This window comes from Oncorhynchus gorbuscha, linkage group LG16 (genome assembly GCF_021184085.1).
Source record: "Oncorhynchus gorbuscha isolate QuinsamMale2020 ecotype Even-year linkage group LG16, OgorEven_v1.0, whole genome shotgun sequence".
NCBI lineage: Eukaryota > Metazoa > Chordata > Actinopteri > Salmoniformes > Salmonidae > Oncorhynchus > Oncorhynchus gorbuscha.
In genome coordinates, this window is record NC_060188.1 from 75,061,056 (window position 1) to 75,078,532 (window position 17,477).

Sequence of the window (17,477 nt, forward strand, 5' to 3'; positions counted from 1 at the left end):
TTTTATCGTCATCTTAATTCAGTCTCATCTGAAAGTTGTAAATTCTTGGTTCTCTTCACGAACCCTGGCAAACAAGTTGAACCAGCAATACAAAATTGGGTTTAATTATTTATTTACTAAAATACCTAACTAATCACACAGAATTACACATACACATAATTAAATCATAACTTGATTACAAATTACTTCGTAAAGGAAAACGTCCATAGCGGACAGAACAGATATGACAGCTTGTTACACAAAAGAAAATGGGCTGGGTTTGAGTGAAAGAGCGGGAAGACTGAGGAACGAAGGGTGAAGCTGTGCTATCGTAAATACAGTATCTTATGCATTCTAAATTACCGCCCATTTGGAAAAGGAAAATGCAATAAATATTTGCTCTGAGCTGCGCTTCGGTAGGTTGGTGGTAGATGGAAGGCCGTGTTGTCCAACCGAGTCCTTTGTCCTTTGAAGAATGTCTCTGGTTGTCAATTGGATACGTTGTAGTAACGTCGTTGTGTGATAGACGGGATACTCTGTCTGTTCCTTCCTAACCCTCATTTGCATCTGCTGTTGCTAACTGAACGGCTAGGAGATATCACTTCTGTAGGGAATAAGAGTTCAAAGTTCATACCATTCACAACCAAAGCTCACGCTGATGTTGGCTTCATTCTGCAGTTATTATCTGAACCATTCTGACATCGGACTGTCGTCCTCACGTCCTCGGAACTGTCATGCAGGTGAAAGAGGACCCAAAAGCGACTTAACAGAAACAGAGTTTATTCAAGTCCAAACAGAAAACGACAAATCCTGAATCCTTAACAGGAAATGTCCAAACAGGGAATAACAGAAATCCTCTAGTCTGTAGAGGGGAATAACAGGAGAAGCGGCCACAGACTGCAGGTCGCTTCGGGTAGGCGCAGGCCGTAGCTGACAGAGACACCTGCTCACACGCAGCATCTGATGAAGGCAAAAACACGACAGGACAGGGCGATACACAATCACAGCACGGTGAATTCTAAACAAGGAACCGACAGGACAGGAACGGAACACAAAGGAAGAAATAGGGACTCTAATCAGGGGAAAGGATCGGGAACAGGTGTGGGAAGACTAAATGATGATTAGGGGAATAGGAACAGCTGGGAGCAGGAACGGAACGATAGAGAGAAGAGAGAGCGAGAGAGTGAGAGAGGGAGGGGAGAGAGAGGGATAGAAAGAGGGAAAGAACCTAATAAGACCAGCAGAGGGAAACGAATAGAATGGGGAGCACAGGGACAAGACATGATAATAAATGACAAACATGACAGTACCCCCACTCACCGAGCGCCTCCTGGCGCACTCGAGGAGGAATCCTGGCGGCAACGGAGGAAATCATCGATGAGTGAACGGTCCAGCACGTCCCGAGACGGAACCCAACTCCTCTCCTCAGGACCGTAACCCTCCCAATCCACTAAGTATTGGTGACCCCGTCCCCGAGAACGCATGTCCATGATCTTATGTACCTTGTAAATAGGTGCGCTCTCGACAAGGACGGGAGGGGGAGGGAAGACGAACGGGGGTGCGAAGAAAGGGCTTAACACAGGAGACATGGAAGACAGGATGGACGCGACGAAGATGTCGCGGAAGAAGCAGTCGCACAGCGACAGGATTGACGACCTGGGAGACACGGAACGGACCAATGAACCGCGGAGTCAACTTACGAGAAGCTGTCGTAAGAGGAAGGTTGCGAGTGGAAAGCCACACTCTCTGGCCGCAACAATACCTTGGACTCTTAATCCTGCGTTTATTGGCGGCTCTCACCGTCTGTGCCCTGTAACGGCAAAGTGCAGACCTCACCCTCCTCCAGGTGCGCTCACAACGTTGGACAAACGCTTGAGCGGAGGGAACGCTGGACTCGGCAAGCTGGGATGAGAACAGAGGAGGCTGGTAACCCAGACTACTCTGAAACGGAGATAACCCGGTAGCAGACGAAGGAAGCGAATTGTGAGCGTATTCTGCCCAGGGGAGCTGTTCTGCCCAAGACGCAGGGTTTCTGAAAGAAAGGCTGCGTAGTATGCGACCAATCGTCTGATTGGCCCTCTCTGCTTGACCGTTAGACTGGGGATGAAACCCGGAAGAGAGACTGACGGACGCACCAATCAAACGACAGAACTCCCTCCAAAACTGTGACGTGAATTGCGGGCCTCTGTCTGAAACGGCGTCTAACGGGAGGCCATGAATTCTGAATACATTCTCAATAATGATTTGTGCCGTCTCCTTAGCGGAAGGAAGTTTAGCGAGGGGAATGAAATGTGCCGCCTTAGAGAACCTATCGACAACCGTAAGAATCACAGTCTTCCCCGCAGACAAAGGCAGACCGGTAATGAAGTCTAAGGCGATGTGAGACCATGGTCGAGAAGGAATGGGGAGCGGTCTGAGACGACCGGCAGGAGGAGAGTTACCCGACTTAGTCTGCGCGCAGTCCGAACAAGCAGCCACGAAACGGCGCGTGTCACGCTCCTGAGTCGGCCACCAAAAGCGCTGGCGAATAGACGCAAGAGTGCCTCGAACACCGGGATGACCAGCTAACTTGGCAGAGTGAGCCCACTGAAGAACAGCCAGACGAGTGGAAACAGGAACGAAAAGGAGGTTACTAGGACAAGCGCGCGGCGACGCAGTGTGCGTGAGTGCTTGCTTAACCTGTCTTTCAATTCCCCAGACTGTTAACCCGACAACACGCCCATAAGGAAGAATCCCCTCGGGATCAGTAGAAGCCACAGAAGAACTAAACAGACGGGATAAGGCATCAGGCTTGGTGTTCTTGCTACCCGGACGGTAAGAAATCACAAACTCGAAACGAGCGAAAAACAACGCCCAACGAGCTTGACGGGCATTAAGTCGTTTGGCAGAACGGATGTACTCAAGGTTCTTATGGTCTGTCCAAACGACAAAAGGAACGGTCGCCCCCTCCAACCACTGTCGCCATTCGCCTAGGGCTAAGCGGATGGCGAGCAGTTCACGGTTACCCACATCATAGTTGCGCTCAGATGGCGACAGGCGAAGAGAAAAATAAGCGCAAGGATGAACCTTATCGTCAGACTGGAAGCGCTGGGATAGAATGGCTCCCACGCCTACCTCTGAAGCGTCAACCTCGACAATGAATTGTCTAGTGACGTCAGGAGTAACGAGGATAGGAGCGGACGTAAAACGTTCTTTTAGAAGATCAAAAGCTCCCTGGGCGGAACCGGACCACTTAAAACACGTCTTGACAGAAGTAAGAGCTGTGAGAGGGGCAGCAACTTGACCGAAATTACGAATGAAACGCCGATAGAAATTAGCGAAACCAAAAAAGCGCTGCAACTCGACACGTGACCTTGGAACGGGCCAATCACTGACAGCTTGGACCTTAGCGGAATCCATCTGAATGCCTTCAGCGGAAATAACGGAACCGAGAAAAGTAACGGAGGAGACATGAAAAGAGCACTTCTCAGCCTTTACGTAGAGACAATTCTCTAAAAGGCGCTGTAGAACACGTCGAACGTGCTGAACATGAATCTCGAGTGACGGAGAAAAAATCAGGATATCGTCAAGATAGACAAAAACAAAGATGTTCAGCATGTCTCTCAGAACATCATTAACTAATGCCTGAAAAACAGCTGGCGCATTGGCGAGACCGAACGGCAGAACCCGGTACTCAAAATGCCCTAACGGAGTGTTAAACGCCGTTTTCCACTCGTCCCCCTCTCTGATGCGCACGAGATGGTAAGCGTTACGAAGGTCCAACTTAGTAAAGCACCTGGCTCCCTGCAGAATCTCGAAGGCTGATGACATAAGGGGAAGCGGATAACGATTCTTAACCGTTATGTCATTCAGCCCTCGATAATCCACGCAGGGGCGCAGAGTACCGTCCTTCTTCTTAACAAAAAAAAACCCCGCCCCGGCCGGAGAGGAAGAAGGCACTATGGTACCGGCGTCAAGAGACACAGACAAATAATCCTCGAGAGCCTTACGTTCGGGAGCCGACAGAGAGTATAGTCTACCTCGAGGAGGAGTGGTCCCCGGAAGGAGATCAATACTACAATCATACGACCGGTGAGGAGGAAGGGAGTTGGCTCGGGACCGACTGAAGACCGTGCGCAGATCATGATATTCCTCCGGCACTCCTGTCAAATCGCCAGGTTCCTCCTGAGAAGTAGGGACAGAAGAAACGGGAGGGATGGCAGACATTAAACACTTCACATGACAAGAAACGTTCCAGGATAGGATAGAATTACTAGACCAATTAATAGAAGGATTATGACATACTAGCCAGGGATGACCCAAAACAACAGGTGTAAACGGTGAACGGAAAATCAAAAAAGAAATAGTCTCACTGTGGTTACCAGATACTGTGAGGGTTAAAGTTAGTGTCTCAAATCTGATACTGGGAAGATGACTACCATCTAAGGCGAACATGGGCGTAGGCTTCTCTAACTCTCTGAAAGGAATGTCATGTTTCCGAACCCATGCTTCGTCCATGAAACAACCCTCAGCCCCAGAGTCTATCAAGGCACTACATGTAGCACCCGAACCGGTCCAGCGTAGATGGACCGACAAAGTAGTACAGGATTTTGATGGAGAGACTTGAGTAGTTGCGCTCACCTGTAGCCCTCCGCTTACAGATGAGCTCTGGCTTTTACTGGACATGAATTAACAAAATGTCCAGCAACTCCGCAATAGAGGCACAGGCGGTTGGTGATCCTCCGTTCCTCTCCTTAGTCGAGATGCGAATCCCTCCCAGCTGCATGGGCTCAGTCTCAAAGCCAGAGGAGGGAGATGGTTGCGATGCGGAGCAGGGAAACACCGTTGATGCGAGCTCTCTTCCACGAGCCCGGTGACGAAGATCTACCCGTCGTTCTATGCGGATGGCGAGAGCAATCAAAGAGTCCACATCTGAAGGAACCTCCCGGGAGAGAATCTCATCCTTAACCACTGCGTGGAGTCCCTCCAGAAAACGAGCGAGCAGCGCCGGCTCGTTCCACTCACTAGAGGCAGCAAGAGTGCGAAACTCAATAGAATAATCCGTTATGGACCGTTCACCTTGGCATAAGGAAGCCAGGGCCCTAGAAGCCTCCCCACCAAAAACTGAACGGTCAAAAACCCGAATCATCTCCTCTTTAAAGTTCTGGAACTTGTTAGAGCAATCAGCCCTTGCCTCCCAGATAGCTGTGCCCCATTCTCGAGCCCGGCCAGTAAGGAGTGAAATGACGTAAGCAACCCGAGCTCTCTCTCTAGAGTATGTGTTAGGTTGGAGAGAGAACACAATCTCACACTGCGTGAGAAAGGAGCGGCACTCAGTGGGCTGCCCGGAGTAGCAAGGTGGGTTATTAACCCTAGGTTCTGGAGGCTCGGCAGGCCAGGAAGTAACAGGTGGCACGAGACGTAGACTCTGGAACTGTCCAGAGAGGTCGGAAACCTGAGCGGCCAGGTTCTCCACGGCATGGCGAGCAGCAGACAATTCCTGCTCGTGTCTGCCGAGCATGGCTCCTTGGATCTCGACGGCAGTGTAACGAGCGTCTGAAGTCGCTGGGTCCATTCCTTGGTCGGTTCCTTCTGTCATGCAGGTGAAAGAGGACCCAAAAGCGACTTAACAGAAACAGAGTTTATTCAAGTCCAAACAGAAAACGACAAATCCTGAATCCTTAACAGGAAATGTCCAAACAGGGAATAACAGAAATCCTCTAGTCTGTAGAGGGGAATAACAGGAGAAGCGGCCACAGACTGCAGGTCGCCGGGTAGGCGCAGGCCGTAGCTGACAGAGACACCTGCTCACACGCAGCATCTGATGAAGGCAAAAACACGACAGGACAGGGCGATACACAATCACAGCACGGTGAATTCTAAACAAGGAACCGACAGGACAGGAACGGAACACAAAGGAAGAAATAGGGACTCTAATCAGGGGAAAGGATCGGGAACAGGTGTGGGAAGACTAAATGATGATTAGGGGAATAGGAACAGCTGGGAGCAGGAACGGAACGATAGAGAGAAGAGAGAGCGAGAGAGTGAGAGAGGGAGGGGGAGAGAGAGGGATAGAAAGAGGGAAAGAACCTAATAAGACCAGCAGAGGGAAACGAATAGAATGGGGAGCACAGGGACAAGACATGATAATAAATGACAAACATGACAGGAACAGGAGGTTACATTGTCATCAAGGCTTTATATAGGAAGGGAGAGGAGGGTGTGTTTGAAAAGTTTTATAGCCCATGTCCCTTCACAGGGGCCACTGATTGAGCAGAGCCCTACCTTATGAAAACCCAAATCTCACATTTTAGAAGCTAAATTCACATTTCATCCCATCAAGAATAATTTCATATTCAAACATTTAAATTGAACAACAATTCCATGTGAATCCGATAACTCTGATGTGTAGACTTTCCACTGTAGAGTTTATGTCATCTTATTATTGATGAGAATGTCTCTGATGACAACCGAACTGACATCATATTCATTCAAGTACCACCGCATATGTTCAATTGGTCGGATTACCAGAATATAGTTCAATTCCCCCCACCTTTTGATGTTCCCAGAATCTCTATGTTAACCAAAGGGGTTTGCAAATGTAACATCAGTAGGGTAGAGAGAGGAAAAAGGGGGGAAGAGGTATTTATGACTGTCATAAACCTACCCCCAGGCCAACGTCATGACAATAGGCAGATTAAACTTTTTCAATTCAACCATTATTGGGTTCAAATACACATTTAGATTTGCGAACAGCCATCCACAACAACCCCAATCAATAAGCTGCAAATAGCTAATTGAGAGAGCAATAGTGTGATTCAAATCAATGCGATATGTAGATATCAATAATAAGTTATATCCGTATCGCAGTAGACTACACCACTGCTGTCATCATTACCTCCAAAAAGAATTTTCAAATTGGATAAACTTTGAATGCCATACTGTAGCTTGGACTATAGCGTGCAAAAATCTGTTCCTTCCTCTTTCCCCGCGATCCATCAAACACGTTGGTTGTGTCATCATAGGGGTCTCTGACTTGTGGTCAATCTCTGCTGAGGTGGAACAAACTTAAACTTGCGCCTTTTGTCAATGCTGATTTGAATGTCATTGAGAAAACAGAAGTGTCCAAGATTTTTTTTTCTCGCAAACATCGTTTCTTAATTTAAAAGTAATCCTTGAAGTAATCCTCTAGTTTTTCAAAGTATCTGTAATCTGATTATAATATTTCTGCTAGTAATGTAACGGATTACAGTTACCGTTTTTTGTAATCCCTTACATGCAATGTTACTCCCCAACACTGGAGATACAGTAACTGTGGATGGATAACATAAATTAACATAAATATAACATAAACTAACATAAATTACAGAGTGAAAAGAAGGAAGCCTGTACAGAATACAAATATTCCAAATATTCCAAAACATCCTGTTTGCAATAAGGCACTAAAGTAATACTGCAAAAAAATGTGGCAAAGAAATGTACCTTTTCTCCTGATCACAAAGTGGTATTTTTGTTGCAAATCCAACACAACACATCATTGGGTACCACTCTTCATATTTCATATACAGATCTGGGTAAGGACACCAAAACATTTTTGCAGCATTGAAGGTCCCCAAGAAAGTGGCCTCCATCATTCTTAAATGGAAGAAGTTGGGAACCACCAAGACTCTTCCTAGAGCTGACCGGCTGGCTGGCCAAACTGGGCCATCGAGGGAGAAGGGCTTTGGTCAGGGAGGTGACCAAGAACCTGATGGTCACTCTGACAGAGATCTAGAGTTCCTCTGTGGAGATGGGAGAACCTTCCAGAAGGACACCCATTTCTGCAGCACTCCACCAATCATACCTTTATGGTAGAGTGGCCAGACGGAACCCTCTCCTCAGTAAAAGGCACATGACAGCCTGCTTGGAGTTTGACAAAAGGCACCTAAAGGACTCTCAGACCATGAGAAACAAGATTCTCTGGTCTGGTGAAACTAAGATTGAAATCTTTGGCGTGAATACCAAGCATCACATTTGAGGAAACATGGCACCATCCCTATGGTGGAGCATGGTGGTTGTAGCATCATGCTGTGGAGATATTTTTCAGCGGCAGAGACTTGTCAGGATCAAGGGATAGATGAACGAAGCAAAGTACAGAGAGGTCCTTGATGAAAACCTGCTCCAAAGCGCTCAGGACCTCAGACTAGGGTGAAGGTTCACCTTCCAATAGGACAACGACCCTAAGCCCACAGCCAAGACAACGCAGGAATGGCTTCGGGACAAGTCTCTGAATATCCTCGAGTGGACTACATAGAGCCCGGACTTTCACATTCTTAAAATAAAGTGGTGATCCTGACTGACCTAAAACAGGGAATATTTACTCTGATTAAATGTCAGGAATTGTGATAAACTGAGTTTAAATGTATTTTTCTAAAGTGTATGTAAACTTCCGACTTCAACTGTATATTTGTATATATTTTTTAATCAATGTTTGAATAAGGCTGTAACGTAACAAAATGTGGAAAAATTCAAGGGCTCTGAATACTTTCCGAATGCTCTGTAAACACAACATGTCAAATGTGCCATGATTTAATTGTGTGTGTGTGTGTGTGTGTGTGTGTGTGTGTGTGTGTGTGTGTGTGTGTGTGTGTGTGTGTGTGTGTGTGTGTGTGTGTGTGTGTGTGTGTGTGTGTGTGTGTGTGTGTGTGTGTGTGTGTGTGTGTGTGTGTGTGTGTGTGTGTGTGTGTTTGTTTGTTTAACCAAACACAATTTTCTGGTTTATCTTCAAGTAGACTCTGCATTCCAGACAGGTGGATGTTCGGTTTCTCAAGCATGATGACAGGATGAATATTCTCTCCACAAACGCTTGGGATGTAGGGGCAGAAACCAGATCCAGCACCACAGGGTAGAGCTTTGGATAAACAGCCATCCTTGCCTGACAAAACTGGAGACTTGAATCTGTAACCATGCCCCATTTACCTCTTCCAGGTATTTTCGCAGCTCACACGGGGCACTTAATTCCCGGCCAGGTTGACCCTCCTCCTAAGACACAATCTTTGATGCAACAAAGCTATATTTCTGAAAAACTGTGGTCGAGATGCTTGCTGGATTCAAGGTGCTGGCACCTTTGGGGGTCCTACTGCTCCACGGCTGTACTCTCTGATTTGCTGAAGTACAAAGACTCTGCTTCCCTCATCAGTGGCTCCATCTCTGTTGAGCAAAGTGCCAGAGACACTCTTGGGTCCATCAAGCAAGCTGCTGCAGGGGTTGGATCGAAGATGGATGCCAGAGGATTCAGTTTGAAGTTGGTCGATGTAGATTGTAAAGAGTTCCAGCAACTTCACAAGCTGCTCTAGCTTGCCCCAGTCAAGCTCTGTGCTCGCCCTTGGATTTCTTCCATTAGCTAGTGATAGCTAGTGATGATGATGCACAAACTAGGCCTATTTGAAATATTTGCATCAAACTTGCAGCATTTACCCACCATATTTACAAGCTCAAAAACCACATTAGAAAAAATGCTTGTAAGCCCCATTTGATTTTAGCCAGGTAGAAAAAACTCAAACTAAACATAATTTATGATGGTTTTTATTTTATTTTAGTTCAATTTGCAGTCAAATATAATACTTTCAGGACATGTTTTTCATTTTAATTTTTACTTTAGTTTACTAAATAGTTATTCAATTTGAGTGTTTATTTTAGTTTCAGTTTTCATTTTATAGAATAACCTTGGTACCAATATTGTAGTTACACTGCATTGTAATAATAATAATATATGCAATTTAGCAGACGCTTTTATCCAAAGCGACTTACAGTCATGTGTGCATACATTCTACGTATGGGTGGTCCCGGGGATCGAACCCACTACCCTGGCGTTACAAGCGCCATGCTCTACCAACTGAGCTACAGAAGGACCACGTGCATGTCAATAATTTTAGTGCCACTATATTACCGGTACATATCTTAGCATTCTAATAAAGGAAGTGGTTGAGTGCTGAGAATGTTAAATACATCAACTTCCCACGCCTCTAAATGTGTATGTGGGTGGTTTGTGTAGTCAGTGGACTTGAACAGTGGGTGAGTTTCAGTTGATAAACCACAGTAGTTCTGTTTGTCCCTTCAGTGCCACCTGGGCATGTGCAGTGTATATACAGGAGGGCAAAAAAGTATTTAGTCAGCCACCAATTGTGCAAGTTCTCCCACTTAAAAGATGAGAGAGTCCTGTCATTTTCATCATAGGTACACTTCAACTATGACAGACAAAATAAACAAAAAAATCCAGAAAATTACATTGTAGGATTTTGAATGAATTTATTTGCAAATTATGGTGCATCACAATTGGTGGCTGACTAAATAATTTTTTGCCCCACTGTATAACAGGCTTAACAGACATAAGAAAACCCTGTAGGGCCAATGAACTGTGTGTTTTCGTAAGGGTATAAAACGAATCTTTCATTTGGAAGCAGGAAATATCACTACTTTGCTGATAAGTACTGTAAGTAATTGTCATGACCTGTTGGGGGGGGGGGATATTTGGAAATCCTTTGTGTGATATGTTATTAAAGGTGTGTATTTGTATTTATTTTATATTAAGGCACAGCTACTCTTCCAAAATTAAGGCAGTTGTACCATTTTTTTAAAATTACAATACATTTGCACAACAGATTTCACAACACATTAAGTGTGTGCCCTCAGGCCACAACTCTACTACCACATAATATGTAGTAGAAGAGTAGTGGCCTGAGAGCACACACTACAATATCTACAACAAAAAACCAGGTGTACATGTGTATGTAGTGCATATGTTGTCGTGTGTGTGTGTGTGTGTATGTTTGTTCACAGTCCCCTCTGATCCATAAGGTGTATTTTATCTGTTCTTTTATCTCTATCACATGGTGTTCAGATATGAGCCTCTCTATCTATACCTATATACATCAGAGTATCTGAGAGAAGTTTTCATACATTCAAACTAAAAACACCACAACTTTCCGTTTATTCTGAGCATGGATTTCTAACACCAGGGATCAGACAGAATAATGTTTGTTAGTTATAGCTGTGAGTACATCTTGTTTTTGTTGTGCTCTCATATAAGACTAATTGGGCACTCACTACCCTGTGGTTTGGATCGTACTGTAGATCAGAGGAAACCCTGTCTAGTTGATTTCTAGAAGTTTCATTAGGCCACTAGACTAGTTAGCTGCAGAATGCCTTGAGCATAGCAGAAGAGGTATCGATCGAGACAACTTACAACACGGAGTCATTTTATTCTCTTCATAATGACAGCATGTCTAATGTATGTGAGAAACATTTAAATGATTATACACTGTCACAGACAATTGTCTAATTTTGAAATTGTGATAAATAATTTGAGAATAGGCAACAAAAGTTAGTTTACATTAATTGGCAGTACATGTTTCATGAGAACAGTCTTTCCAAGGATGTAGATACATCAATGCCACTATTACAGCGTTGCCAATATTTGTCACGATCGTCTAAGGTGGAAACAGTGGACCAAGGTGCAGCGTGGGGAGCGTACATACTTCTTTATTTTAAGCTGTCGCCAAAAAAACAATAAACATCAAACGAAAACGTGAAGCCCACGTAGTGCTCACAGGCAACTATACATGTACAACTACCCACAAATACATGTTGGAAAAATGCTACCTAAGTATGGTTCTCAGAGACAACAATAGACAGCTGCCTCTGATTGAGAACCACACCTGGCCAAACACACAGAAATACAAATCATAGAACAAGGAACATAGAATGCCCACCCAAATCACACCCTGACCAAACCAAAATAGAGACATATACAGCTCTCTACGGTCAGGGCGTGACAATATTAATGTGCTATGTCTTTTAGAATGATAATTGAGCTGCATTACAAGGTCCACTTAGGAATGGGAGTGTGAAGGATGGAACAAGGATAAATGTAGTATTCAAATAATATTTGACAGAATGACAGCAGAGTTATCACAGGCACTAAGTCTGATGTTTGCTGCCTGGTCAAGGCAGAATGTAAGCGATTGGAGTCAGACAGGGAAATTAACTCTCCAAAGATGAACTGTTGTTATAGGCTGGGTGGTTTGACACTGATACTGCAGTCAATGAATTACCAGCCAGCCAGTGATACAGTGTATGTTGGAATTAACCTGAATATTAGGTTGTATGAAAGGTCAATTGCAATAGTAAAGGTTATACAAGTATGTTTAATGATTGCACTTGCTGTTTTGGAAGATATTAGAATGTGAGTATAAGATGTTATGTGTGTCAGATTTTTCAATGTGTTAATTGTCCATTGTTTTCCACAGAATAAATTTAATATCTACTGAAGTGCAAATACACAGGGGCGGCAGGGTAGCCTAGTGGTTAGAGCGTTGGGCTAGTAACCAAAAGGTTGCAAGTTCAAATCCCTGAGCTGACAATGTACAAATCTGTCGTTCTACCTCTGAACAAGGCAGTTAACCCACTGTTCCTAGGCTGTCATTGAAAATAAGAATTTGTTCTTAACTGACTTGCCTAGTAAAATTCCTCTATAATTACTCAATACCATGTGAAAATGCATACAAACAATAGATGAGCTGGAACATCTTACAAAACAATTAAGAATGTTATTATTAGATGATACAAAGATACAACATAAAAATAACTATTCTAGTGGTGAATGAAATGTGTAGCCTATAGAGTGAGCCTATATAGTTAATTTAGAAAATGGGATTGTCCTATTCTCCCCTTTTTAACATTAGAAGTAACAATGGAAATCAACAACTCTGTCTTCATCTGTTTCTTTCTTGTAAGCATTTTTCCACCCGAGAGTCTGAGACCTTGTGGAAATCTGTGTCAGAGAGGAAGAATGTATGACAATTTAGCATTCGTTAAAAATACATAATGACAGCTGGAATTATGTATGATAAAGTATCTCTACCTCTATTTTCCAACGTTGCATCAATTAATCATCAGTTCAATCACTGCAGTATTTGCCAGGGCCATACAACCAATGGCTCCAAGACAAGTAATGAGTGGGCTAAAAAGCATCAGTACTAAAAGCCTGCAACCCATCTGTTCAATCATCAATCCATCTGCGTCCGACGTTACAACACTGCTTTACGAGCTGTGAGTAAGTTTACTTATGGGGGGGGGGGGGTTGACCAACACTATGCTAATGTCTTATTTTTCCACTACTCCCAAGATTGTTTTGGACAACTGAGCCTTTAACAAGATTGTGAAATGTTAGGCTGCCACACCACCTCCTCCAGATTTGACCACCATTCTCAGAATGTGAGCACATATACAATTTCCCCATGGGGTGGTGCTTAAGAGTATGGCTTTGCCATACTGGTATCTGTACCAGTATAGCGTCTGTGACAGCATGGGCAGCACCGTTTTGAGTCCCACCCAGTTGGCTACATTAAAATGGCATGCCCATGCAAGGCATGCCCATGCTAAAACGGCCTATTGGCCACTGGAGGCCTCTATCATTCTCTATGGGCTTTGCCCATTGAGTTGAGCTTGCAATGGTTGTTGGCCTCTACACAGATGTACTATCTTAATTTGATCACTCTGTTACAACAGATAATGTTCCTGTGCAGCAATAAATGCACATTTTAGGGTATTCAAGGTTTAAAAAGGTTTCTAAAGTTTGTCATTTCCACTTTAAAATGTCAGACTTGATTTATCCTAACTAAAAATGTATTGAGCCCTACAAAAATGTCAGTTAATTATAATACACATAAAAATTCACACGTCCTTTTAAGGGGTTGTTGTTACAGTGTAATTACATGTGTAACTACACTGTAAAAAGTATTGTAGTTAAACTGTAACAACTCATAGAAACAATGTAATAACAACATGTAATTGGTAGTAATTACTGTCCTTCTTGTTTCGGGCAGCGTTCGGCGGTCAAAGTCAACGACCTTCTAGCCACCGCTTATCCACTTTTCATTTTCCATTGGATTTGTCTTTTCTTCCATCACACCTGGTTCCAATTCCATCAATTACATGTTGTGTATTTAACCCCTCTTTAACCCTTTCCTCCTGCTTGGTTGCACCTGCGGCCTGCGTCTGGGGTCTCGATCAGCCTTACTTCCTTACATGTTACAGCCTTACATGTTGTGTATTTAACCCTCTGTTTCCCCTCACGTCCTTGTCGGTAATTGTTTCTTGTAGTGCATATGCACGGTATTCTGGTATTTACCGGGTTTTGTTTGACCCATGTATTGTATTGTTCTGTTGACGGTGGTTTATGGATATTAAATGGCACTGCTGTAAATCAGTTTTCACTCTCCTGCTTCTGACTTCTCTGCCGCCAGTACGCACCTCACCACAAATTACTGTCTGTAACTACAGAAGTGTAACAACAAATTATTTTTATCATGTATGTTACAAATGGACAGGTTTCCACTAAAATCACAAACTTACTTTTCGGGGTATTCACAGCTGCATCCGATTCCTTAACAAGTGTGACTGAGGTTGGGATCCCTTGTGGTTGTGCTGGGTGTCTGGGAGATTATAGCCTATGCTATTATGGCCTACCCATGAATGTGAACTGCTGAAAATATATCGCCAGTCAAAGTTGTTGCTAGCACTTGTCCCCAAAATAAAGCCATATGGGTTAATTAAGTCAGTTGAGCTTATGAAAACAGATCTAATATGAGTGTCATCCCAGGTGAGGAATAAGACACTACTCAAATCTGTAGCCTATGACAATTCAGCATTAGACACTACCTTACCCAATACTAGATATCACCTTCTACCCCCAAGCCATAAAACTGCTATCCCCCACCCCTTTGTTTTTACAGTACTGCTACTCGCTATTTATTATTTATGCATAGTCACTTTACCCCTACCTACAGTACATGTACAAATTTCCTCAACTAGCCAGTACCCCCGCACATTGACTCGGTACCGGTACCCTCTGTATATCGCCTCAATGTTTTTTTTATTATTGTGTTGCTTTAAAAAATATTTAAAAATTCTGCTTTAGTTTATTTAGTAAATATCTTCACCATTCTATTTATTGAGCTGCGCTGTTGGTTAAGGGCTTGTAACTAAGCCTTTCATGGTAAGGTTTCGTTGTGTTCGGCGCATGTTACCTAGCTAGCTACCTAGCTGGTCCTTGTGTTATCCAGATAGCTATAAGCGTGCATGCTAACACCAACTAACTAAATTTTCATATTTCCATTAGGTAACACCTAGTCTGTGAAGTGCGTGTGGGCAATAACTCTTGTCCTCGCACTCCTTCTGAACAACACCATTTTTACAAACTCTGGCAAATTGTAAAGTCTAAAAAACTCAGTCTACTGAGTCTGTTCATAACATATTCTAGATTTGGGAATAGAAACTGTATAGAGCCAGATAGAACAATGAGTTCCACCACTGGATGTTGGTAAACTATAATCACAAGTACTCCTCAAGATACACTTCATTTTAACTAGCCAAATCCTATGTAACACCTAGTAATTACATTGTACACTTGCAGATATTACTTGTATTTATCATCCCACTTGGATCGCACTTCCAGAAGCTTGAAAATGAGGGCCAGGATGTCATGATGGGTAATGTGCTGTATAATTTCGAAAATTTAGTGGAAACTTGCCCATTTGTAATAAGCATTCGTTGTTACACTTCTGTAATTACAGACAGCAATTACTACCAGTTACATGTTACATGTTACATGTTACATGTTACAATTACATTGTAACTATGAGTTGTTACAGTTTCCTACAATACTTGTTACAGTGTAATTACACATGTAATTGCACTTTAGTAAGGACCACTTAAATGGAGGTGTTACCATCTTTTTCTTTGTCCAAATGAATTACTTTTAAAAAGGTGAGAGATAGGATTGGGGCAGATGAGTCATGGAACCATCTGTGCAATCGCTTAATTCATTGCCTCTTTGAAGCATTCATTAATTTGTTGTTTATCTGTCTACCAGACTTCCCTCATATAAAATATAGTGTCTTGGCAGTAGTAGGCCTACATGTCTGTGTACCACAGATAGCTGGCTATAATGTCTAAGTTTACGGCTGTCATTGCTGATTCAGAATGAATGATTCTGTGTTGAGGTAAATCAGGTCATCTAGACTGGTGTGTTTTGGTAGGAGTGTGTGTGTGTGTGTGAGTGTGTGTGTGTGAGTGTGTGTGTGTGTGTGTGTGTGTGTGTGTGTGTGTGTGTGTGTGTGTGTGTGTGTGTGTGTGTGTGTGTGTGTGTGTGTGTGTGTGTGTGTGTGTGTGTGTGTGTGTGTGTGTGTGTGTGTGTGTGTGTGTGTGTGTGTGTGTGTGTGTGTGTGTGTGTGTGTGTGTGAGAGAGATATGATTTGGATGTAAAATACTGTTTACTCTTTGTGCATATTTTGCTTATGGTTTACACTTGTGTAGACATGAAGGAATGCTAATTATTCACACTTGGCAAGAGGAATTAAAATCAAGTGCAACTTTTCTGACCACACAGAACCCTTGACAAAATCTTAATGCCTGTGTTTAAGAATACAATAACGAGGGTAATTTGCTGATAAATCTAATAACTGATATCCTGGCAACACTGAGGAACAAATAATTACATTTTAGGAAAAGAGTAATAACTGAATCCCCATCAAAAGAGTCGAGAGGAGAATGCAGCCACAACTAATCTTAGTCAAAGTGCTTTATTTAGGACAGGGTCAGACCTTTTCCACATAGCCTTCATTATGTGCACCACCTCCATCTAGACAGAGAAAGACCCAGTCAAAAATACATATACTATTGATGTTCAAATTAAACGATTCATCTACGGTGACCTATCACAGGAAGACACATGGCAGACAAGACTGTATGCATTATGTCTACCAACCAGAGAGAGTAAATGACGGCATCAGAATTCTACTCCTCTCCTTTTACAGACATGTTCCATCAAACAAAAAATTGAAAATTGTCTGAGTGTATGACTAGAAAATAGTCACGTTTCATAACCCATCTTATATACAATTTCAATCTCTCCAATCTCCCATGACTCCATTCACAGCTCAAATGTTCACATGGATATATCAATCAGATGTCCTGCTGGGGAAAGTAATGTACTCCTTCCATCAAGATAGTGTGAAGTGAAGTGAATGGGCTATGCTGGGCATGGGCTGGAGGAAGCATTGATTCTACTCCATTCTGTTCTGATGAATGCAATGCAGTGGTTCTGCTGACAATCAAGTGGAAAACATTTCTAGCTGCTCAGAGGGGAGGAGAAAGCAGCTATTGAAATTTCTGATTACTCACAATCAGTATCTGAGCTCTGATTGTGTCCATCAGGCTGAACTGAGAACCCAAGAGAGAGTGCATATGTGAGGTGACTAAGCAGAGCAAAATGATCTAAGGATTTGGTAGCGTGAGTGCAAGAGAAACAGGAGAAACAGGAGACGAAAGATCATGAGCTCTGTTATCAATCGTTTCTGCTGCTTCCCCAATGATTCTCAGCCAGGTCTGAAGTTGTATTTTTATCTGTGATTAAAAAAACTTGAGATAATTGTTCTCATGAAATATGAGATGAAATTAGATAATATATACTGTAGTTT